The sequence below is a fragment of the Rhyacophila brunnea genome, unplaced genomic scaffold, assembly GCF_057557595.1.
Source record: "Rhyacophila brunnea isolate RB1 unplaced genomic scaffold, BYU_Rbru_1.0 scaffold_14, whole genome shotgun sequence".
In the NCBI taxonomy this organism is placed as follows: Eukaryota; Metazoa; Arthropoda; class Insecta; order Trichoptera; family Rhyacophilidae; genus Rhyacophila; species Rhyacophila brunnea.
This window is the reverse complement of record NW_028232796.1, coordinates 32,601,994-32,628,760: the sequence shown is the minus strand read 5'-3', so window position 1 is coordinate 32,628,760 and position 26,767 is coordinate 32,601,994. Positions and strand designations below refer to the sequence as shown.

Genomic DNA, 26,767 nt, shown 5'->3' with positions numbered 1-26,767 from the left:
AGTATGGTGAAGCAGGCAAGAATGGTGAAAAAGTACGGTGAGGCAGGCTGGTAATCAATTTGCGGAAATATGGGTACGTTATAATGACCAAAGTACCTAAATCCTCCGTGAAGCCCTGCATTTTTTATCGCGTCGCTATTTCTCGTAAGTTGTCGGCTATTGTTGGCCTGCTTCATTTAGTTGTATAAGAAAGCCGATTCCTTGCCCCTCTCTTATTTAATACCTCTATGGCGGTAATTTACAATAATTTTTAGCACAGTTAACACGTCTTAATCATGGCAGGCCGTGTCAAAAATTATCACGCCTGATAGTTAACTTTCCAGAATAATTAACTGTCTGAGTACGATAAATCATGTTCATAACTTTTTCGTGAATTTTGGAGTTAGTGATAACGTTAGAATAGCCCTGAGAGATTGTGCTGTATCTGAAATTTACTGATTTAATGGCGTTGATTCGACTCGTTCCATTTATCCGTGTATTATGGTGAACTATTCATATTTGTATCTCCGTTTTAATTATTATCCAACCTATTTTGCCAATAGATAAATAATAATATATCTATTCAGCTGATGAATATCGGCGAGCGGAAGGAGCTGGGCTTGATATTTAATTAAATTATGCAGTAGGTATATAAAGTATTTAAAAAACAAGAATCTTAAATATCTAAAGTAGTAAAAAAGACGACACCTAACCGATTTTGCAACTAATATCGTCATATTTTTACACCTAGAATAATATATTATGAGTATATTGTAGTTCTATTAAAATATACATTTCTTCGACTCTGTTCCAGTTAGTGATACAGGGGAAGATGGAGGGAAAATCAAAGAACAAAAAATAAGGGAAGTGGGTTATCTTCTGGTTGTGGCGTAAGGTTTTTCTTATTCTCTCTGACTTACGACCTAACCAAATACCACGGTTTTTTTTTCAGATTGCTATTCTCCCTCCGGGCTATGTGACCAAATAAATGGAGAGTCTATCTCGAATCTGGAGTTCACTGATTATGGAATCGACGATTCATTATTTACAGCACCACATTTCAATGCCTCTGCCTTTCCCTTACTGTCCAAGACTCAGAGGTATATAACATACGAACTGGGAAGACAAATAATCAATGATCATTCTAGATGCATTTTGGTATTTTGTAGTTGTTTAATTACTATATTAATAAAGTTTTGGATATGTGGATAAATAATAATTGATTAATAAACAGAACTGTATAGTGTTTATAATGGTTATTTTATTGCATGCGTACGCAGTTACATTTGGAGGATGTATAATATAATAGATAATTTTAATTTAGTTATCTATGTAAATTTAATATTTTTTATTAGTTTTATGTCATATTAGAACAAACAGAATATGAAAGGAATGACTAGTTAATTGAGTTTGAGCCTTGAAAGCCTTTGAACCTTGATTAAAAGGTTTGATATCGACTGATTAATATTCGAGTGACAAGTACTTAATTATCGTCTGAGATAGTTAGTTGAATTTTCTGTTGATATATGTAACTATAGTGTTCCTGGTCTTTCAAATTTGTTGAAACTTCGAGATAAGATTTTTTACCATTGATGATATTATCATTTTTTTACAGTTGTATTCCCCATACATACTTTGGAAATACCTCAGTATCCAATCTTGAAAAAACTATGGTAATGGACAGCACTCGAACCTATACCCATCGGATTCTGGCTAATGAGTTTTACCAATAATTTACCTGCATGTATTAAATTTATTTAAATTTAATATTGATATTTTTTCAAGATTTGTTTAAATACCTATGTTTCTTTAGTATTTTCGATGTATGTATGTTCAATAAAGAATGTTATTATTATTCGTTTGAATAAAAAAAATATTTCATTAAATTATTAGCAAGTGCAAGAACGTAATTACTGAAATTTCGAGAGATCCGGACGTTGGTCAGGAATTAAGGTAAGTACCTACCTATTATTGATACCTTATTGATTCAAACTACAAAAGTCAGTCGTTAATATTAGCGATATCTGAGAAACATGTTATGAAGTAGTCAAAACGCTGAACAAAACGAAAGTATTTCGACAATTTAATTATTAGTATAAATTGAAAATAATCGTATGGTAATGAATTGGCATATAGGTACTTATTTATATATAATAGAATAAATAAAGTTGGTATACGTTATTAAAAATATAATGTTTAATTGTTGATCATTGGTTATGTACATTTTTTGCATTCTTTTGATAGGTATATTATTATGATCCAAAACTGGTTTCAGTTGAAAAATGTCTTATTATTCAAAAACTGCATTATTGAATAAAAAAAAAACGTTTTAAAGGTTGCATCCAAACTTTTAATTACGTAACCGATTATTAATAAAAATTTAAAATGTCAAGATTAAAGGATACCGTTTTTGCATATAAGTTATCTATAAATAATTATACTTAATCCTTTTTTTAATAACTGCCTATCAAGATTGATGACTATCTATATTATAAATATCCATTTGCTTTTTTAGTATATTTTCCTTATAGGAGGATATCAATACATGTCTCGTTAGGTAATATTATTCTTTGGTGAGACAGAGGAGAATAAAATTTTAGTACCTATGCTTTATTTTCAGATTTTGCTGTAACAATAAAAAAATCTTCTCAAGTTGACTTGTTTATTCTGCGCGGTCCTACGATCTTTCTTCTTCACAAGTCGACCACTCCTGGTGATCGTAAGGCCCGTTTCAGACGGGACACCGGTGTCGCTCTCGATATAATATATGAGGCCATTGTGTTCGAATAAACGGGCCTTTGTATTATGTTTATGAACGTAACATAATTTCGCGTTATAAATTAGAACATAAAACTGGCTGCGGTTATAAAAAACAAGTGTATCGGCGGCTTGGGAATGTAGCGGCCGACGGAAAAGTGTACCGGACACGCGTTGACCTATTAGCTCTGGGGCATTCATAAACATAATACAAAGGCCTCTTTATTCGAATACAGAGACCTCCTTATTATATACGAGCGCGACACCGGTGTCCCGTCTGAAACGGGCCTAAGTGTATCTGTTGGCCGTCAAGCTATCGACCATGGTCTTCATTTTCTTTCTGGACCATAAAGGACTCCACAGACTAATCCGAAACATTCACAACGCAACCGTTACCGAAAATATTGTATTGCGCTTGAATTTGATGCGAATTCGTGTTTGGCATCATACCAATGCGTCAGTTTCGCAGCCCGACTAAATAGTCACATCGATTAGTGTATTTGGTTTTGAATTTTGAATAACGATTGTTCGAGCTTATAGTCAATTAAATCATCTCTACACTAATGTAGTTTTCTTTTTTTTACGATTTTTAAATAATGCCACAACCTTAAAGTTAAAAAAAAATAATAGAGAACCCTTAATTTTGAATGAAAATTGGCGGAAAATTTTTATGATCCTGGTGGTAAATTTAATGCAAAAGCGTTTATTATTGGCAAGATAAAAGTCAGTAACATCCATGGAGCATTTATTAATAATAATATATTATTTTTTTGACTTATAACAAAATATTGTTTTCTAATAATGAGAATATTTTATGTTATTCTATTTGTCATCTTTTTATACAAAAGAGCCAGAGCTGTTATAACTTCCATTATTTTTAAAGGTTCGGTACAGGTTCTGTTCCAGGTTCTGTTTCGGTGGAAGAATTCGCTTCCATCAACTGAAAAATTCCCGGTTTCAGGGTAAGATTGCTGTTTAAAAAAAAGTATATATTTTAATTTTATCCATTTATATCTACCGAACAATTACATAATACATATATTATTGATATATATTTTAATTTAAAAACTAAAATGCCTACTATTTTTTCAACAAATCTTTACCATTTAGTTAGAGTAGATGACGTACAACACAATTTATAAGTATTCATGCACATTAGTTAAAAACTGTACGTGAAAATACGCTTACAACATAATATGAATTAATATTGTTTATAATGAAGGTACAAGATTTAATTATATTTTAAAAGATTTCCGGTTCCAGTTCGAAGTTTTCAAAAAATGTTTCCGGGTACAACATAAGGGGTCTTTTAGTTTTCCAGGGTTCGGTTCCGGTTTTATATCTAGCTCTGATAAAATCCGGTTTTTTGTTGTAAATATCACAGAATAAATGTTTATGCGAATGGAAATGATTTTAGAACTAGTAACCTCGATGCAATGGAGTGTGATAGATGAATCATTTGTTGTGCGTTTACTATGATTATTATAAAAAATGATCACGTTGAAGTATCCACTAGAATCATTAATATTTTATAGTGATAGGTCAGAAAATTTATTGAAACTATGTTCCAATAGATATTAAATGTTTAAAATTGTCTTTTTATTTCATCAAAAACTGTTTACTTTTTTTAATAGTTTTTAGGAGTAATAATATGTAGTTGTTGTTTTAAATCTAGTCTCATTATTTGATGGACGCAATTGTGTTCTCTCGTGGGTAAATATAGACGCTGATCTAAAATTTGATCGTCGCGTATTTGCAAATGCCGATTCGACCACCAGTCTCAAATTGTCCTCTCCGCGCGGTCCACGCGTAGTTTTCATCATTACATTTAAGTTTTATTTATTTAAATTTTATTATTTGGCGTGCTTCGAAACGAAAAAGTGCGCCATTTTTTTTGTTTTAATTATCGAACGAAACGTAGCCATTGTTGTCGATTTGTGTGTTGTGTGTTCGATTATGCTACGGCTTGAAAACGACGCGTCTTGTGAAGCGATTCAACGAATTATTTTATGAGGATTTATTATTGCTCTCAGCTGTCAAACGCCCTGGAAAATATATAAGGGATACTAGAAAAACTTTTCGCGATTGTGAGCGAAATACGGGATTACCGGTACAGTGTTAAAAGGATATTATCCCGGCGAGCGCATATAAAGGTCAGTACCAATAAATCACATTATAATATTACCTATAGCACTCTAGCTAGATTAATGTATCCCCAAACATATTAAGTAGTCATCCGTTTTGAAGACAGATATTTTTCTTTGTTAATTCTTTTATCGAGGGTGTGTCCAGCCGAGTAATTAACGACCTTCATCAAGACATTGTTTTTTCTTTGATCAATGTCATTTTCTTTTATATCGTTTAACGTAATGATCAAACATATCGTATTTTTCCATGACATTTACCATTTTTTATTACTTATTATTTATATGTATTGTCATCTACTTCTGGTATGCTTATTATGATTTTTTTTGTTCATTGACTTCAAAATAATAATTATTTAAACGTAAAAAGAAGTCTAATGTATATTATTATTATTATATTTTATGGAACCTACTTGGAATAGCATTGTGTAGAGCAGAGTTTTTCAAAGTGTGTATGCGTACTCCCTGGGGTACGGGAAGAGTTTGGTGGGGGTACGCGCTGCACCGGGCTTTGGCTGCATCTGGTGCAACACGCATTTATACGACATCAATACAAAATCCATGCTAGAAGGTTTACCGCATGTGGAAGAAGAGCAATTGTTGGAATTAGCTTCAGACGGATTCTTGAAAAATACATATAAGGAGTATATTTTAACATCATTCTGGTTGCAAATGCAACATGTGTATCCAGTTTTAACAGAGAAAGTCCTGAAATACATCTTGCCTTTTCCAACTTCATATATATGTGAAGTTGCTTTTTCAGCATTTGTAAATATTAAGTCAAAAAAAGTAACAGGCTTTTGGATGTGGAACCGCATCTTAGATTAAAATTAACAACCAGGGAACCAAATTATGATGATGTGTCTCAATACTCTCAATATAAACAATTTTATCCTTCTCATTGGATTATAATGAATGTTATCTATAATATAACTTTTATTTATATTTTATTATGAATGGATTTTATTTTTCGTTTACTATTATTTTGTTTATATAGGTACTAAAAAAGGAAAACATAAATATATTTTGATTGTTGTACAACATATTGTGTGTGGTGTATCGATCAGTGGTGTACAACATATTTGAAAAAAGGGACAATAATTTATCCATTTTCCATGGGCCGTAGTGGTTCAAGATATTGAAAAATAATGATATATTATACTAGATGAGACAAACATTTTATTATTTTAAAATTAATAGTAGCACATCAGCTACTCCAATCACTCTCCACTTTGCATTACGTAATATTTATTTGCACAATATAACTTATTACCATAGGATATGGCATCTTGAAGCGGGCCTCCAGGCCAGGATCTTTGGCGGGCCCATCTACCTATCGCCAAAGTTAAGGGCAGTGTGGTGATCTACAGTAGTGTTTCCCAAATTCTACACGTAAATTATCGTTTAAGTATATCAATAACCAAATTGCAACGCACAGCCATATAATTAACTTTTTTACTGTTAGAGTAAATTTGTGATGAGTGTTAATCACGATGAGCTGGTCGACCCGCTACGCCGGGTCCCTCCTATGCCCAGGCCTCCAGACTTGAGCCCTTTCAACCCCCCTTGTTGTGGCCATGCGGCATAGGAACTTAAAATATTGTCGTATTCAATAAAAAAAAAATGTGATAAAGTAATTGTTATTTTGGGCCGCTGTTTACGCACCGCTGCTTTATAACGTAGCGTATATTTTATACCTAAGAGCTTAAAGTCTGGAAGTCACATATTCAATATTTTGTAGGAGAGCAGCTTTAACATAGTTAATATTGTAATCTAGTTAAAATACAAACTCGCGTTCAGACTAAAACTCTGTATGTTGCACTTTTGCAATTAATCTTTTTGCTATAGCTTAAAGTAAAAATTACTTAAATCGGACATCCACTCTTTCAGCTCTAAAGTATAATAATTGGACTACCGTCGTTTAAGAAGTAAGTATTTTGAGAATCATTATGACATTGGACTCCCAAATTTTCAGAGAACGTGAATACACATTTAATAGGCCATCCATGGACTGAAACCGTATGCGGTTTCGAACCGTGTGGTTCTGGTCATGGAAATATATTTCCACAAAGTATATTATAAGCATCTGATCGTATCCGTTTATACCATACACTTCCACTTACAAATTTTAGTTTAATGAACAAAAATCATAAGTTTAGTATGAAATGGTACACGGATCTAAGCCGCGCCGCATACGGTTTCAGTCCATGGATGACCTCTTAACCTGCATACTTAACTCAAAAATTTATTGTAATGATACAAAACCTTTCAACAGGTGGTTGACCAAATTCAAGTATAGGTACCACACGTTTGTCTGTATTAGGTAACATAAAGTGCTTACAGAACAAAATAAGGAAGTAAAGGATTCACATACAATTGTACAAAGAATTAAAATGAATATTGTTTTGTTGACGTTCGTTATTTCGATTGTCTGAAGTTGTCACGCTAAGCGAAACATACTTATTGAGGTGAATTGATACTGTCATATTTCTATTGATTAGGGTCAAGGTCTCTGATGATTGGAACGGTGATGATGCGTTTGAAACCTCAGCTACACAAATGTACTTAATCAATACTTAATAATGAGAAAATTTAGTTTAAATAGAATTGTTATTTTGACGCTGTTTTCATGAGTAATTATTATTTTATAAAAATATAAACTTTGAAAATGAAGTACGTCAGACCTATGTAGGGACAATAGTGTTTTGAATATACACTATATATTTAAAATAAAAAAAAATAGTAAATATATACAGATGTTTTTCAATCACCGTTATATTTTAATCAACCTTTCAACATTTTCGCATCTCTTTAGTTAAGTTACTAATTTAACTAAAGTAAAATCTTTTGATTAATTACATATTTTTTATTCGGTAAATAAAACACAAGATTTAATAATAACACTTTTTATTTAATTTATTTTATGGTGATAACTATCAATATTCATGGTGAAAATGCTCTACTGCGTAATGCGTGAAAATCTACTTGACAATGTCCCTCTGAGGCGGATTAAATCGGCCCAGCTATTATTTTATAACCGTGGGATAATATAACTTTCTTTATTGAAATGCCATAATTTAAAACCACATCAGAAATATATATTCGAAAAAAAGTCTAGAAAGCTATATCCGCTTGATATGCAATTATATTAGTAGTTTAATCGGCAAATCTCACAGCTCAGAATTCGATGGATATGGGTTTTGTTCCATTCGGTACATTTGTCTAATGATTTTTTTCTTATAAGTTATGTTTTTGAGGTTATTCCAAATTATATGCATAATAAAATCGTTCCATAATATTGAATACATAAAATACAATAGGCACTAAGTAATAAAAAGCTGAATCTGAGATAAAAAAGGTTTTAGTGAATAATTCGTTTATTTTTATAAACGCACTCTTTTATTAGCTTCTCAATAGTTTTAACATACAATCCTACAGTCCCTAGAAGAACAAAAATACAATTTATAACTTATTACACATTTTAAGAAAAACACGTTTGAACAACGATATTTTAGAAAAGCACTACGTCGCAACACTAATTTCTTTAAAAAGGCACTAAGTGCCACGTTTTATATCGAAAATGAAGAACTAAGTCTCATGACACATATTAAACAAACGGCACTTTGTGCCTATTTTAAAAATAATCACGCTGCCTTTTACACCCAAAGCCATCTTTGAATATACATAGAAGTTATAATAATATATTTTTTGGCACTTAGACATGTGTTTCGGATACTGGCAATGGCACATAATATCATTTCTGCATACTCACTTTTTTTGGATGTTCGGGCACTTAGTGACTATTTTATTTCGTGTATTTAATTATTGTCAAATTTAATTGTAGAAGTTCATAATATTAATTTCTCTTTCATAGTCCATACCATACTGTATGGTTATCTATTTCTTAATATAGATTACTAGTAACTAGCATGCATGAATGATGATCGAATGCACCTACCTACGTTTTTTATCTGCAATATTAAGAGTTGGCGTTTGATTGATGTTGCACTTTGCATTGATATTGCACTCGCCTACTTGAATTGCAATATTCATTACATCGTTATAATAATATATTTTGCATGGATTTTATGGCGGTTCAAGGGAAATCAAAATAAAGTTAATGTCTTGAGCGATTACTACATAATCTTATATGTTCACCGCAGTACTTCAAGGTGGGGAAAAGGATTATTAAATGCATAAGTACATTTATAAGTGCAATGGCAAAATAGCGATTGGTGGCAAGAAAACACATCATTAATCGTTGCTGGTGAAGAGAACTCACAGACCTGATATGCCGGGTAGAGGAAGAGAGTCGCAAATACAGCTTTCTTATTAATATTTATATAATAAATATAACCTTGCTATAAATAAAATATGCAATTCCAAATTATTATTACTTGAAACTAATTTAATCACCACCATTAAAAATTTAGTAACTTCTTCCAGATTCACTTTAATTATTAATATATTTAGATTATATATTTGACTTTGTTGCCAGAGACATAGGTTAAGTTAGGTCAGGTCTGTGCAAACTTTTTGGATAAAGGTCCACATTAGGAATATAAAATGAACGGCGGGCACTATTTTTAGACATATTATGTAGGTACATTATTTATTATTAGGTATAAAAAAGGAAATGATTATCTAATAGCCAGCAATTTAACTAGAAAAATGAAACTGTTTTACATTTTTCAACATTTGTTAATTTTCCGGTGATAATTTTGTAAGCAATTGAGATTCATAAAATTGCTTGTAAATGTTCATCGGTGATGCTTGGTCGTAAAGAGTTTTTATTGATTTTCATAATTGAAAATGTTTGTTGATCCAAAAAAAATTACAAGATAAAAAGAACTTTTTATATACAACGTTTTTAAATTCTGTTGAACCATTTATAAACTTGACTAGCTTAAACGATCAAAAAAATCTGTACTTGACATGTCATATTGATTTCCATGGTAACGCACGTATAATTTAATAATTTAGTTGCTAGGACACCAGAGCCCTAGCAACCAATAATGGTGTCGAAATAACTTTTCATACAAACCAGAATTAACTGAAAATGAATTCAACTCTACTTAAAGATGGCTAAAAGTATAAGAAAATGCATTGGCATCGTGTTCTGGTATATTCTAAAAATTTCAAATGTCTAGCTAGTCGGGAAGTTAATTAAAAATCGATTGCAAGATTTTTACCGGAAAAAGAACCACCGGACAAATAAGAATACGAGCTAAGAAAAACGTTGTAATCACCAACATTTTTCGAACAGAAGTTATTTGAATTTGTCCGAATTAAGAGTGTTATAAAATTTGCAGATTTATTTTTGACGGTGCAATTCGTGTATATTCAAATTTTATTTTTAAAAAGGCGTTAAAATGTAGAAACTTATTTTTTAACGTACTTTTTTCAGAAATACTTGGCGGGTCGTAGTTTTCCCAGGCCTGGGTTAGGTGAACATTGAACATTGAATACTCATATTGTTCGAAAGTGCATCAAAATAATTGTGTTCGAAAATATATTCTGTACATTAAATATTATATTCTGAAGCAAATGACTTTGAATTTTAGTTTACTGGCGCAGATGGGAACACTAAAATTAAATAGATACAGTTATGCTTGTTCTGGACTAGGCTTAGGGAATAATACTATGTACAATCTAGACGTAACAATAGTGTTTATTTTATCCAATACATTTGCGATTATGTTGCTCAGCAATTCCTGATTTCTCGAGTCAAATCATTGGAGCGGAAAGTAATTTTACAAGATTTTATTAACCACGCTGTGCCTACAACTGTACGAGAATAATTGTATTCCACGTTGCCTTGGTAACGATGACAGTCGAATTTCTAACAATTAAAAGAAAATACTGCGTCATGTGAAAATTGAGTAAATCTCAATTCGTAGAAGCTTTTCTATTTTTATGTCAACGTAATAATTTGATATTTTAGCGTAAAGTCTCGCATCATGATTTCAAAATATCTCGCCACCAACTGAAGCATTGATTCCACGCTGACGTGATAGACGCTCGTCATTGAAGTCGTTCAAATCACGTGGTACGTTCAAATGCAGCGTCATTCTGATTGATATTCTCTTGGATAAGGAGCTGGAGATTGCTATACTTTTGTCATGTTATAATGTGGCCGAAGTTTTCAAGTGTTATGGTTTTTATACTATACACAACCTCTCGGTTTTTCACATTCAGAAATTTTTCACTCAGTTCGTCCAAGATATTTTGAAGATATGTATATAGTCTAAACAGAAAGAGAATAATACAATTGGGGTCATTGATGTTCTTATTGTCATGACCTGAGATCCGATGTATATAAACCTTTTCAGTAGACGCTTGATAAATCTCGACTGCTTAATCCGCAAAACGGCTAACTTCACTTGCGCAAATTGTTCAGGAATGAGAAAAAACATAATTATTTAACTAGGTATCGAGCGGAAATAAGCAATTCCAAAAAGATTTATTTTTACAAAAAAGCTGCACTATGAATTAATACACTATTTTAGCTTCCCTTTTATATATAAAGTAAATTTATATAAAAAGCGGAGTTGTTCCATTTACGATATTGAACATTTGGCATCTGCAGTTGTCTGTCTTGTGTGAAGAATGATAACGCATTTATTTATAGGTTTAGGAGTTTGAAATTTTGTGTGAGCATAATATAAAACATGCTTTATAACAAAATTTTATTTTTGACCAAAAGTGCAGTTGTCTGGTTTGGAGATTAAGCAGTTAAATTCTGTTTTATAAAACCTACTTATTCGGATCATCATCATCAACTGGGGTCGATTTACTGTTGGGTGAAGGCCTCCTCCAGCTGGTTCTAATCTTCTCGATTCTTCGTTCTTTGTTGTTACGTATATTCACCGAACTTTATAAGTTTGTCTACCTAGCGGGATTTAGTCTCGCTTGGATGCTACTGTATTACGGAATTTATCTAGCGGCTGGCGACTCGCCGAGCTAGATATCCAGCTTAGTGATCTTTCCGAGTTATGCCAAAAATGCACCTTTCCATCCCACGTTGCGCTTCTCGTAATTTTTAGTTTTCTTTTACACTAAAGGTCTATTTCTAATATGTATACATGAGCACTGATTGATTAAAAACTTTACGTTTACGTTACAAAAGTGACATTTCACCTTCGAAGGCTCTATTCAGGCGTCCAAACGTAATCTATACTGGATTAGTTATGTGATCATGATCAATGTCATTATATATACTACCATTATTTGTTACCTAAGATAAACGTAGCTGTGAATCACTTGATTTAAGGGTACTTAAAGAGGATAGCCTTTGCTTCAACAAAGCAGTTTTTCAAATGAGTATTTTCCGACTAAATTTATTCAAAACATGCTCGCGTTTCATTATTTTGGAACTCGTATGTCACTTCTATTCTTAAAGCATTATTCCCTGCTCTCACGTGGTATAGTTTCCAATCCCGATATTTTGGAAATTTTAATTTTTTATGCACCCTTCAATTACATGCGTCGTCGCTGCATGACTATTTTGGGTGAAAGCTGTTTCCTCATGGCAGGCTCACCAGGCACCAATAACGAGTGCTGTGCGGCTGGTCAATGCACTCCCAAGAGATGTAGACATTTTTAGCTATGCATTATGTATTTTGTTTTTAAAATTCTATTTTATTGTTTATATTTTTGAATTATTGTTGTTTTTTTAATTTTATTTCTGTTCTAAAAAAATATTTTTTGCTTTGTTTTTTTCTCTACTAAGTTAATTTACCTGTACTTTTTATTCTATGCAATGTTGTGAACGTCTTGAATTAATAATTTGTTATGTGGTTAATGTGTCGTTTTTAAATAAATTAATAAAATAAATAACATTACTTTTATCGTCGAGATAATTATCTTTAAACATACTTTGCAGCTTTCATTTGCAAGCTCCTGTTATTATGAATATCTTCTGGAATTTACATGTCAGGATATAATTATAGTATGGTATATTATGGTGTTACGTATGCGATTTGACTTATACTGACGTGTCGTAGAAGCGTAGAGAGGCTACGGTCTACGCCACACGTTCTACATTTGAAAATGGAAATAATCACCTAACTACTTATAATCTATGTAGATAATTTGACAAATCGTTGAGTAATTTGTGGTTGACATCTAATACCGAAATTCGAATCGAAAGATACGATTATTACACACTTATACTAAAATTGACATATTGAATTTGACATGTCACATGTTTTTTGTACTATATTATGTTGAAACAGTCACCTGCTTACGATCTAAATGAAACACTTTTGTAATTTAATCAACCATAAATAAAATAGAATCGATATTATTCCGTGATCAATTTTTGAGTCACCTTTGCAAGAAACTCCTACTCAATAACGGAGTTTTTAAGTATATACAGAGTGTTGTGGTTCTGTCGCCCAAACAAAATGTGACACTGTAACGAAATGCTTAGTCATAACATAATATAATAAAACATAGACCATTAAAAAACAGTAATATAATACCTACGTTACTGTTTAATTTCAAAAGGTGTAGTGATTCTCAACCGGGGTTACCTCAAGCGGTATCCTGAGATTAGCGTTGCCAACTTAGGTATTTGGCTTATGGCGTTTTTGATATCATCAACAGCTGTTTTAAACGTGCTGAAAATAAGTTAGATATTTAGTTTATTTATTTTCTTGCACATCAAATTTCTGACCATCAGATAGGAATTTAATGAAAGGAGATCGGTTTATGAGAAATAAAACTACACAATGAAACAATAGGAGCATTCTTAGCGTTATAGTGATGTAATGATATCATATATTATAATTTAATGTGTGCTTAGGCATGTGGCATCGGATTGACGATTATCGGGGATTCCACTCTTTGGTATTACCCATCTAATTATTACTTTATCGTAGTCTGTTAGATATTTTTTTTTTCAATTTAGAAATGAGTTTCTGGGAAAATGTGATGTATACCGTTTTCTGTTCACTTTTTTCGATAGGGAAAAATTTTAGCTTGTTTTCGTACCCCGTCTAGCATATTTTTGTACACAACAGTTGGCAACACAGCCTGAGATTATAAGAAGTTAGCAAAGAAGGTGTTAGTTGAAACCAATAATTATTTAGCAAAATAGTGAATGGAAATTAAGAATATGAAAATAGCAAATGATTTAAAGTGACCTATTTTAAACAATGTAGTATCCATAGAGTTAGGCCCGTATATAATAGGGAGGCCTTTGTATTCGAATAAAGGGCCCTTTGTATTATGTTTATGAATGTTCAAGAGCTAATGAGTCAACGCGTGTCCGGTACACTTTTCCGTCAGCCGCTACATTCTCAAGCCGCCGATACACTTGTTTTTATTACCGCAGCCAATTTTATGTTCTAATTTATAACGCGAAATTATGCGTTGACTCATTAGCTCTAGGGCGTTCATAAACATAATACAAAGGCCCTTTTATTCGAATACAAAGGCTTCTTATATTATATCGAGCACGACACCGGTGTCCCGTCTGAAACGGGCCTTAGTTTAGTTAGATGTCGCATTATAAAGTACCGAAAGTTTGAATTGGAGTGGAAATAGGATTTTAGTAACAAGGACTGGAGGAATACAATAATTAATAAGTCGGTAATGAACGTTGCCACCAGCTGTAACGCACTGTTAGTTACTATGGATTGCTTTAGTTGTGTTTATTAGCCTGCCCAATGTACATGGGTACATTATTTCAAATTCTAAAACCTATGTGTTTGTGATTTCTCTTATATTAATAATTATAACACTACTGCCATTGCGCCCACGGTGGCCGCGCGGCTTAAGCGTTGGACTATCACGCCGTGGGTCCCAGGCTCGAATCCTGGGTCTGGAAAGTACACATATTGTTTTTCAATTTGTGTGTGAGTCAGGGTATGGACCTAATAGGTTGAGCAAGTGGCTGACATCCATTTCTCGTAAAAAAACAAAATCAGTTAATACAAACCTCTACTCTGTGGAGGCCCATATGATCCTATTAGGATCGGAAATGGTTGAAAAAAAACTGTCATTGGGCCTTATGGCCTGTTATAGTGTTAAAAAGATATGGATAAATATTTTTACCCAAGAAATTATTGATTGAAAACACATTACTTGGAATAGAAATATGAAAAATATACTGATTATCTTATATATTTATACTGGGATCAGAACCTTCCTCTATAAACCACGATCCACAGAACCTACGTGATTGGTAAAGCACTCACCCGGCATATAATAGTTGTGACTTCGAATTTCGCTCGGTTCACGGTCGATTCCACTATGAATGTTTCTGAAACTGTTTCAAATTATGTATATTTATTATATATCTACTTACTATTAAAAGAAGAGATTTATTTGTCTCGTTCTATTATTTGTCTAGTATTGAGTTAAAAAAATTATTCTCGATTGATATAATAATATTGTAATTATAATAATATGTTTTATTTGAATAACAATTCTCCACCAAGAATTGACAGGTATAAAACAGCTTCTGTTTTCAATCCGTGGATAATTTGGTATTGTCCCTACTAGCGTCCAGTTGAGTTCAATTTTAAAAGTTGGTAATTATTCTTTACCCACGATGGCCGCATGGCTAAGCGCAGGTCTATGGTGTCGAGAGTCCCAGGTTCGAATCCTGGGTCTGGCAAGAACACATGTTGTTTTTCAATTTTTGTATGTGTCAGAGTATGGACTTAATAGGTTGTGCAAGTGGCTGACATCCATTTCTCGTAAAAACAAACAAAATCTGTTAATACAAACCTCCACTTTGTGGAGGCCCATATGATCCTATTAAGATCAGACATGGTCGAAAGAAGAAAGAAGAAGAATTATTCATTTTACGCTTTAAATATGCTTAATAACTTATTAAGCTGACATTTTCATCCTAACATTAAAGAGACAATATATTATACAAGAGTCAAGTATTTAACGTTCAATTTTGTACTTAACTGGCTTTGTATTTATGCTCATAATATGAACTTTATTAATAGGTATGATTTCTTCTCCACGTGATAATACTATGTAGGCAAATACAGTAAACTCATTTTATAAGCAAATTTATGTGAATAAATTATTATCAATGATTTAATGCTAACCTTATTGCAAGTTGGGTACTTGTTCCATTTCACAACATGCAAATGAAAATTGCGGGGTTAGGTTGAAAGACCTTTTCGTAAAATCATAATCATGTTCAATTACGACAAATAATAGTATCTTGAAGATATTGAAACCATGCGTCGGAAATAACTTGAAAGGTATCCTGTTTATTTAATGAAAAAAGCATGTGCTCTTGCCAATTTCTCCATTCGGCTTAGAAAACATCTGTTAAATATAAAAAAAAAATATATACACATTAATTTGTGTGAAAGTATCTAAAATTACATTTATTTTGTAGCTTATAAAAATAAAACAATATTTAGATGTACAGGTAGTTATCACCATGACCATTCTTTGAATGTTCTTTTTGGTTCTTATTTTTTTGTAATCACGTATTTCTGAAGTCAATTATATATAACGTTTGTGGATACAGCAGGATTTAGGATAACCCTCAAGCATCCATTGGGTACCCACCACTGTATTTAACCAATCCATTTGTATACAGTGTCGGACAATGGCGAAGGCTCCATAGTAGGCGATTATTTAAAGCCTACCTACTAAGAAAAATAGATCTTCAAGCAAATAATTTAAATTTAAAAAAAAATACACTGAAAAATCCAAGATTTTTCCTTCTCCTTTCCTAGATCCTTTGATAGTCATCTATCGTCAAAATTCAGAAGTACATAGGTTTTTTTATAAATAAGTAAGGTTTATAACCATAACTACTGCCGCATGGATTCAACTATGTTATGAAATATTTGATGGGTATTTAGGATGTGGTTTGTATGCGTTTTTAGTCACGTGACGCCACTGACGCCAGTCTCTGTCTGGCTTTTTATTCCAAAATCATAGGCTGTTTAGTTAGCGCTTACATCCGCACATTTATTCAAAATAATTAATAAGAAGATAATTTAAAAAATAATTTCTATGGGATTCAATCACATATAAATATTGATTGTTGTTAAAAATATAAAATAATTTATCTCGCGATTTTTATTTATCAGTTATTTATACCTAAGTCTGTCTTTTAAATATAAAAGTATTTTAAAATGTCTAGCTTTACGGGTTAAATTATAAATTGTTATGGAACATATTATACACAACAACGGATATTTTCAAAGATGGTAGATAATATATTTTGTGCGTATGTTACGTTTATATATGTTTAAGAAAATATATAATTCAATCGAATTGATTATTTATAAACTAATTATATCAAACTAATTGAGATTTTGAAATTTCATAGATTTAGTGTACCTATTCATCAGTAGTAATATAGGGTTATCTTCTTATTTCCCGTAAATATATCTGATAAGCTTGGTTACTCCATAGCCTACCTATTTCCAAAAGTCACTATTCGCCACTGGTGTCGGGTTATGAACGTAGAGGCCAGAAAAATTTGACCGGCTGAGTTTTGACTCCCATTTCGATCCAATTATTTTTTTAATTGTGAATTACATCCTTTACCAAAATAATTACTATAAAGAATGACAGTGACGATACACATTAGTATATTATTAATGGTTTATTATGTATGTCGTACATATCTGTTATGGGCCCATTTTATGTTAGTCGCAGTGATTTTGTAATGCTTTGGGTAATATTTTATAAGTACCTACTCAATTTAGAAGAAATACCAACACATCTTTTAAGGTTTTGGTATAATTTGAACTGTTTCGAGGCCCCCTTTTAAATCTTCTAATGAATCGATTACGTCATCTGAATCAAAAAAAAAATCGCCTTGGTTTGTATAGGGGTTGTTCACGCGCCGAGCGACGTGTTCATATTATCATTACCGTTTCAGCATGTGGTTTTCAAATTCTAATTAATATATCACGTATTTATATGAAGTGAACAATGCATATTATTATAAATTGAAGACGTTCAACCCATGACATGAAAAAATAAAGAACAACTCTTAAAATCATCGTAAACCTCGAGAGACATAAAACCAACTTGTGGAATACATATGCTATTCTTTACTGATCATGTCCGATCCCAATAAAATCATATTATGGGCCCTCCACAGAGTGGAGGTTTGTATTAAGAGATTTATGTTTTTACGAGAAATGGATGTCACCCACTTGCTCAACCTATTAGGTCCATACTCTGAAACCAATACAAATTGAGGCGGTCAGAGCAGAAGTGACTTAACCCACAGAAATGTCTAAACGGATTAATCATTGGAAGAGGTTCCAGAGGCAATAGGGAACCTCTTCCAATGGATAACTCCGTTTACACATTTTTGTGGGTTACGCGACTTCTGCTCTGACCGCCTCAATTGGAAAACAATATGTATATTTGCCAGACCCAGGATTCGAACCTGGGACCCACTACGTTACGTGGGCGTTACTCTATTCTTTAATCAAATTGATCAAAAAGTTCTGACACTATTTATATTAAATTTTATTATATTTTCTAAAAATAGCTTTTACATTAATATCTACCTTCTGTCAATCAAATATTAATTAAGTTACTAGGTCATTGAGAGCTTTAGCCAACTGGACCATGAGACATGTTATCTTCTTAGAAAGCGGTGCATTATTTTTAAGAAATACTACGCACACGTAAACATTCTTTTGGCAAACCGTCAATATCCTGAGCCATTTTCATGCATCATCTAGTTATAGAAAAATCTTTTAGTAGACTCAGAAAGCCGCGAAACTTGACCGTGGTCCGTGGAACTGAATAATAAATTGGCATTTATCCAGAAAAGACAGACTTCGGATTGTGTTTGGGTTAACCGGAATGATGTGCCGGTTGATTTAATCTGAAAAAATAACATATTTATAACACATAACTACAATTTTGCGAAACATTTTTTTTTTTAAATCACGTCATGGTAATAGTAATATGATATATTACCATTTAGATACTTTTCGCAAAAGTATATTATACGTATATTATACTCGAATTCAATATGAGATATATTATAGAAAAAATAAATATATTTCCGCTCTAAGACGGAGCATAATATGTCATTCCAGCAAGTTAAGATCTGTCCTTTCACAGGAAGTTATTACAACATTATTTTTCTAGATGCCTTTATGGATACCTCGCATTTACTATCGAGGTTTATTTAAGGACTTTGGCACGTAAACTACTCTACTTGATGCTAGTCAAATGAAAATTGTGCCGGCTGAGAGAATATGCCTTATTGAAAACTATTCTTCTATCCGCATCGGGTATTGCTAATTTGAATTCGGCCAGGGCCTATGAAACCGCCTTGCAAAAACCTTTGAAAATTCTTTGTAGCGAAAGGCGATGGTGATTCTGATGAATATTTTGTCGTATTCATTGGGAACTGAGGACTGCGATTTGAAGTCGAGTTTTTCCCGTGGTAAAAGAAATGTCGCATAGGACTGTTATCACAACATTAATAATTATACAATAATGACGTGTATGATTTGGTTTTTGGTTTAAATAAATTAAGTATATGTATTTCAGTGGCGAATGGTGGAGGTAGGCTGTGGAGATTTGACATAAAGCCATAGTAGATAATAGTCAAAAAATATTCGTCTATCTATAAAATATCTAAAATTTTTATAATATTTAAAATATCTATATTTTAGATATTTTATAGATAGAAGAATATTTTTATCGATTATGGTTTGATATAGATAGGGATTAATGTATTTTAAAAAACAAACCAACACCACTTGTAATATGTATTCTTAATTCAACGAAAATAAAATAACTAAGTGTGACTGAAAAAATGTGCACTATTTTTGTTGGATCTCCCATAGCATACCTGAATTATTATGGTTTAGTTTAGGCAAGGTTTAATTTTATTGAATTTTAAAAATTGACCAGCACCATCTGCAAATTGTATTCTTAGTTCAATGAAAACAAGTAAGTTTGACTGACAAAGTTTCGTATGCCCTATTTATGTCAAATCTTAACAACCTACATCCAACCCTCACCACTGATGTATTTGGATGCATTTCTATGTAGAATATTTGGTGTGGTCTACCCTTTCATATACTACAATTCCATTATAATAGGTAACTTAGCTACATTGGCATACATAAATGGAATGTTTTAGTTCCGCTACAAGTCGAGCATATTTTATGATCGAAATAGCCAATGTTTGTAGTATTTTATCAATAAAACAATACGTACTATCTGAGTTTCGGTAACGATGCGGGTAGTATTAATTTAATGTTTACTTCACATAAATGTACAATGCGAAATGACTTAGCTAATTTAATTCTTAGTCTTTGTAGCCATTTTAAGTTTACTTTAATATATTTAGGGTCCATCTATACAGAGATTTCCGACGTTGGCCTCTAGTGCATATACTTTTTTTATAAATACGAAACCGTGGGTTGCAGGTTTGCACGATTTGTTTTTCAATTTGTATTATTTGAAACAGTGCAAGGACCCAATTGGTTGAACAAATGGTTAACAACTATTCATAAAATAGCTTTTAATACAACTTTAATGAAGACCTATATGATAAACTAATTTTTACTTTTTTATCATATCGACAAGGTGTTTTACAACGGGTATTTTGTTCCAACGTACTTTATACCGTGTTCCCATCTGTCAATGTTTGTCGATCAACTATAATGTTGAATGATAATTGAAACTAAATTATTAAAAAATTTAAAGTTAATCAACTTGTTAGTTAAATTGAATAAAATTGAGGTCATTTATGCCTTTAGTCGATTAAACTGTAAATCATCATTCAAATCAATAATCGGCGTGCGAAAACAATTTATTTCGATTTTATTCCAATTGGTTGGGTTACAGGTATCAGAGTACGAAATAATTTTAATCCTTTAATGGAAGACAGCACAACCGTTTGTGCCCTCATTATTTGGCCATTCAATATAATTAGCATGTTATTTAAATGCGGTTATTAAATAGTCATTAAATACTCCGCAGTCAATGAACTAACAAACGAGTAGGTTAAAAACAAAAGGGCTTCGCTTCATTTTTAAAATTCATTATAGTCACTCTCTGAAATATTCTAATAATAAAATATAATTATATAATATATATACTAATAATAAATTAATAACGAAGTTATTTTTAATTTTATCAATCATCGAAGTAGTTTCGTACACTATTTTGGTATAATATAATAGGACTTATAATGTAGCTAAGAACCTCTCAAAACTATCACATTATTTTTATTATGGGGAGAATTTTGCTTTTAACCTACTCAAATTCACTTGATGCCATCTTGATTACAACTATCTACTTAGTTTAAAATAATTTATGGGAATATTCCTACTAAGCATTTGAGACAAAGTTGAACAACAAAAATCAACATGTCGGAATGCGGCATTAGGAAAATCTACTAGCATTCCGAGTTATGATATTTTCCAAGTCGACCGCTGAGGAAAATATTCATAAACGTGACACAACAGATGTTTGAAATACTCCGTTCTGACGATTCAATTCAAAATACTCGTCTGCATAATTTTAACTATCTGTTACTTAATAAAATGACACACATTCATAATTTATAGTTCTGACAAAAGACATTAATTATAATTTTTGAAACGTTTTTTGGGAAGCTCTCAAAAATTAAATGACGACTGTCTGGCAGTTTTGTAGGACGATTTGATAATTATGTTTGTCAAATAGAAATTAATTCTTTACAAATACATACTTAAAGATTTTTTTGTACAGTGTCTACGAAATACTGAATACAAAAAGTCATTTTTAACTCAAATAATATATTTATCCCATTTCAAATGCATTGAAATAAGAATATTAAAAAAGTATTTGCTTTTTTCTTCTTTCACCCTGTCACGACTCAGCATTGGGGCATAGTGCAGGCACAAGTTCGCGCCACTTCCCTCGATCCATCGCTAACTCTTGCCTCCCGCCATCCCAGACCTGCAGCGCGTAGATCGCTTTTGTAGCACCGTTGCATGTTGAGGGAGGGCCGGCCACGACGACGGAACCCTTGAGGCTGTGCCACAAGTGCCTTTGGCCGCATCCGGAACACATGTCCCAGCCACGTAAAACGTCTCTTCGTGATTACTTCAATCACCGAAGGCTGCTGTGTCTGCTCACGAACTCGGGTGTTTGTAACGCGGTCGTACCAATGTACCCCTAAGATTCGGCGGATACATCGATTCTCAAACCTCAAAAGCTGAGACTCTTGAAGCTTAGTAAGATGCCATGTCTCACAGCCATACAGGAGCACAGGTAGCAAGCACGCGTTGAACAAATGAAATATGGTCCTCACAGAATACAGCCTTGACCTCCATGCGACTCCAAGTTGGCTGAATTAATATAATACCTACCTACATAAAAATTGTATGGTGGCATAGGTAAAATTATTCAATATTGGGAGGGGGCTGACAATGCCCTAGCTTGGGCTTCCGGACTCAAGACTCGGTTGCTCCGATGGATGGAGGAGCGAGTTTTATTTGAAGAGTAAACAGTGGGTACAAGAGTATGTTACAGTTGTTATGTCAAAATACTTATGATACTGTTTCGAGGTCCGATCTCGGTAGAATGAGATGTTGTGCGGAGCGATTCCGAGACTGAGATACTAACAGACCGGAAACTTATATTCGAGTGACATATCTAATGAATTATGATCCGCTATTTATTGATGTACTCACAATCAAAATAATATCTTGAAATGAATATTTAAGAAATAATTATAATAATAATTGTCTGCTATTATAATATGGAGTTTGCGTCATCGGATACAGCTGATGATGTGGAAAAATGGATATCGTGGAAACAATCTGCAGTTAGCTATTTACTGAGTTTACAATAATTGGACACTCCGGGAAATGGATATTATTAGAGAATTTGTAATTTCGGTAATATATTTAATATCGCGCATCAATATGGTGACACGGATTGAGGTGTTTATCACCATATATGTATGGCAGTCAGACAAATTGCTTTCTTTATATTGTAACCTTTACAGCAAGTATAGTTAATTAAAATGCATTTCATTTTTGTAGTAAAGAGTATAAAAATAATACACTAATATATAGATACATATTGTACGTTCTTACTTATTAATACAAACTTATCACTGTAATTCTGCATTGATGAAGTGCGAGGTATCATTTTGCATAAATAAAATGAAATTATGAATACATAATAATATCTTAAAGATATCGAAGGAAACATTCTCTTATTAAGATGATGAATAAATAACTACAAGATAAAAAGAACTTTTTAAATTTTCTGTTGAATCATATAAACTTGACTTGACTAGCTTAAGGGGGGACATGCTCAGCATAGGTCAAAATGTAGCTTTTGTTATATTTTCAAAGCATGATCCTGGACATACCTTAAACGTTGTAGACAATCTATTTATATAATTTTGAAGCCTTATTATCCTTTGTATTTATTTTAAACATTTGATGACTGCATAAAGTATTTTTGTTACATAAAATAGTATTCTTTTAAACCTCTCGCTCTAATGTTTTAGAATATAGTCATATTTCGGTACATAACTGCGCAGTGGTGTTAAAATTTTTTACATTTATTAATTTTTAAACGCATTTATAAAACCATTAGTATAATTTATTACGAGATAATTTTTGTAAAATATTCACGATAAAAAATTATATTGATAATCTCTGTGATCCCAAATTTGACAAGAATTAGGCATTTTATTATTCAAAAATTGGGCAAGATTAACACATTTGAAGATAATTCTAAAGATACTTATTATAAGCTATGTCTTTGAGCATTCGAGTGTGATAAACATCCTACCAATAATGATTGCTTTATAATAATTATTGACCTAAGAATAAGGTAGTGTTTTTTTGAAATACGCCATTTCTTTTAGCATTCCCCAGTGGTTAAGCTACAACATACGGCCGTAACATCATTTTACTCCCTACTTCAACGAGTAAAAAAATAAATATGTACCTACGTGGCCAAATATTGAGATCTTCTAGCATTTAAACTACAGTATGTAAGCATACCTAAGAGAAAGTCAGTTGGATAAAGCCACGGATAGTATCCATATAACCTCAAATAAAGGAGTCTCAATTTTTTTATTGTAGGGTGGGCTTAAAATAAGTAAGTGCCTCTTGCATCTACGTCCTTAAGCCTGCCACTACATTTTTTTATATTAAAATAATAAATATGTACGGAAGAATTGTATGGTCTGACATAGTGATAAAAATTCACGTTTTATTTAGTCAAAAATGTAATATTTTTCATTTTATTATTAGAATTCATTAACAAGGTATTGTATTTCGTCATAAAACTTTGCAATAAACATTCAATACGTTTCGAATAAACTTCACGTATTTCTTTGGAGTTTTGAACATTATTTTGCCGGAATGGTGGGTGATGTCCCAAAAATGAAAATGAATAATTTGCCATGTTGGAACGGGCGTGTGGGAGTGACTGGCATATAATTGGGATTTTTTAATGTCGACGTTACGCGGATCGGCCCACGGTATATCTGCTTTGAGGCCAACGGCGCTCTCGATCAATTAGACTGCCATTATAAATGATAAAAATTGGTTAAGTACACTTAAAATCACATTTTTTCAAAAAATAATAATTTGTCAAGATACACAAGAATGTACCCACGTTATAACATGTTTTTTTTTAGGTTTCATACATTAGATTTACTAGTGTGGACACTAAACCATGAACATACAACGGAATAAAGAGTTAATGCTTTCGAGATATGGTAGTATAGTGTAGAGGTTTTGTATATAGCCCTACAGCTGTAATGTTGTTGTCTAATGTCTCTGATAGACCATAGACAATAACGCAAATGGAAATAAAACCGTTGTCTTTCGACCTTCCTATAATGTAGTCGACACGCGCCACTCTTTCGTGTCTCATACCATACCAAAATTCCAAATTAATTTAAACCTTTCAACTCAAACTAAAATCAATGTGATAGTTATTTTTAGTGCCGTGTTAATCCGAAATTTATTACTATAAAATAAAATACCAACTCGTATATTATTCATCGCTGCCCGAACATACTTTGTCACACACACCTCAAGCAACCTTCTAAACTTTAAACAGTTTGTAAGAAAACATCATCGTCATCCCTCGATAATAGCTTTAAATTTAAATATTTATACGCATCGCAAATTAGAAAGGAACAACTGTGTAACATCAAAAATGGAAAACTACACTACATCGATCACTTTATGAGAGGATAAAAATACAGCATTTCCTAGTCATTGTTGTGGAAGAAGGCACTACATTTACTGGATTAAAAAAAAATCGTGATTGTCCTACGAGTGCAGCTTCACGGAATTGTTCTGTGTGGTAGAACATCATCTTGGGGGTGGCCGACGTCGACTTCCAATAAGGGATGGCATAATAATAAGGGTATACTTATATTCATTCCAAGATGCCTCATTCATGCGTGAGAAAATGTGTATTTCATAGTAGAGACATAATTTAGTTAGAGGGTGGCCAAAAATATTTTCGGTTTTCTTTTCATTTCATGCCAAGTATACAGTACTTCTACAGTACCATAACATCATCAATAATATTTTGAAAACAAGTATATTTCGTCCATATATAGAGGTTATGCTCGATAAATATCATAACGTTGGAGCGGACCCTTTTTGAGTTGCTCCGCTCCGGGACCTAATACTTCCTCCGTCTCCGATCCGGGTAAAAAGTTTTAATGAGTATTATATGTTTACAAAATAAATGTTAAAAAAAATAAGTAGTTTTAAAATAATCGTCATTTTCATTATCATAATTCTATTACAAAATTTACCAACAGCAAATCGTCTCTCATTATTTGTCTCTTCTGTCAAAAAAGTGAGGTTATTTATCACTCGGCAGTGTTGTCATATTTCAAATAATTCCAGTGTTGCAAAGTGTCAAAATATACTCTTTTTATTGGATTTTTGGGCCAAAATTTAATAATAAAAAAACATCCGCAGCAGTGGAGTACTACAAATTTTTGGTGCTCTGGCTAAAATTCCATTGCCCCAGTGCTCCCTGCTCCTGCTCCAACGCTCTGATAAATATTATCGTTTCGAGATTTTTCTATAAATCATCTTAAAACTTATATTCCCTTTTCTAAAGATTTTTTAAAGGATATTTCAAAATTCTCATTTCTCCTGCACATAAAACAAAAAAATATATACAACATTAATAAAATTATAAGAGGACAGTTAAACAAACGAGAGCGGTGGCATTAAGAACTAATCAACGTTTACAACAATCTGTGATCACATACGACGCAAATCATTTAGAATTCGTTATTTTTTTTGAGCATTTCCATTTGGCTTTTTGGCTTTTTGGATTTCACACAGGGTTGGCCGAGTCTGTTTGGTTGGGCCTGTTACTGTTAAAGCAGATTATTCGGTTTAATTTATGAAAAAAACCCAGATAAAATAATAAAAATCTTTCTCGTATTTGGACATTAATGGTTTTTACACTGCACATTTCAATTAATGTACTATCTAGAAATTGAACGTTTTCTATGAATTTTAACAAAGTGCCAGCAAATCCAACACGACAGTTTCAAGTTCTAAATGTTGTTTATTGGATTTCGTATTGAGTCCAAATATTTCTCGGTGGTCCACTGGTAGGCACCAGATTCACCTCGATTTTATTGTTATCAATGTTATCATGTATACGGTTTCTTTTGTATCAAATTAAGTAAATCAAATTGATTTATAAAAGTGCTAGTTTCACTTCTGTACATTCATGGTCTTAATTTAATAGTGAACCTATTATTTATTGTTATGACTCTAAATTTGGGTATCTGGGTAAGGAAAGATTTGAGTAATTCGGGAAAGCGTGAGAAATAAAGAATAATGAAAAATGGTAGTTAGTAGAGTTGGAAGCCAAATCCTGTCCTAAGATATAATTGG

At 32.4% G+C, this 26,767-nt stretch overlaps 1 protein-coding gene across 3 annotated transcripts in view; it reads left to right on the top strand.

The window, feature by feature from the left end:
• The first annotated feature begins 4,512 nt into the window (after window positions 1-4,512).
• LOC147075871 (uncharacterized) overlaps window positions 4,513-26,767 on the top strand; it is a 364,751-nt gene continuing 342,496 nt past the window's right edge. For all 3 annotated transcript variants that reach the window (XM_085942199.1, XM_085942200.1, XM_085942198.1), the window contains exon 1: window positions 4,513-4,889. The gene's annotated coding sequence lies outside the window, so the exon portion shown is untranslated. The remainder of the gene's footprint in view (window positions 4,890-26,767) is intronic.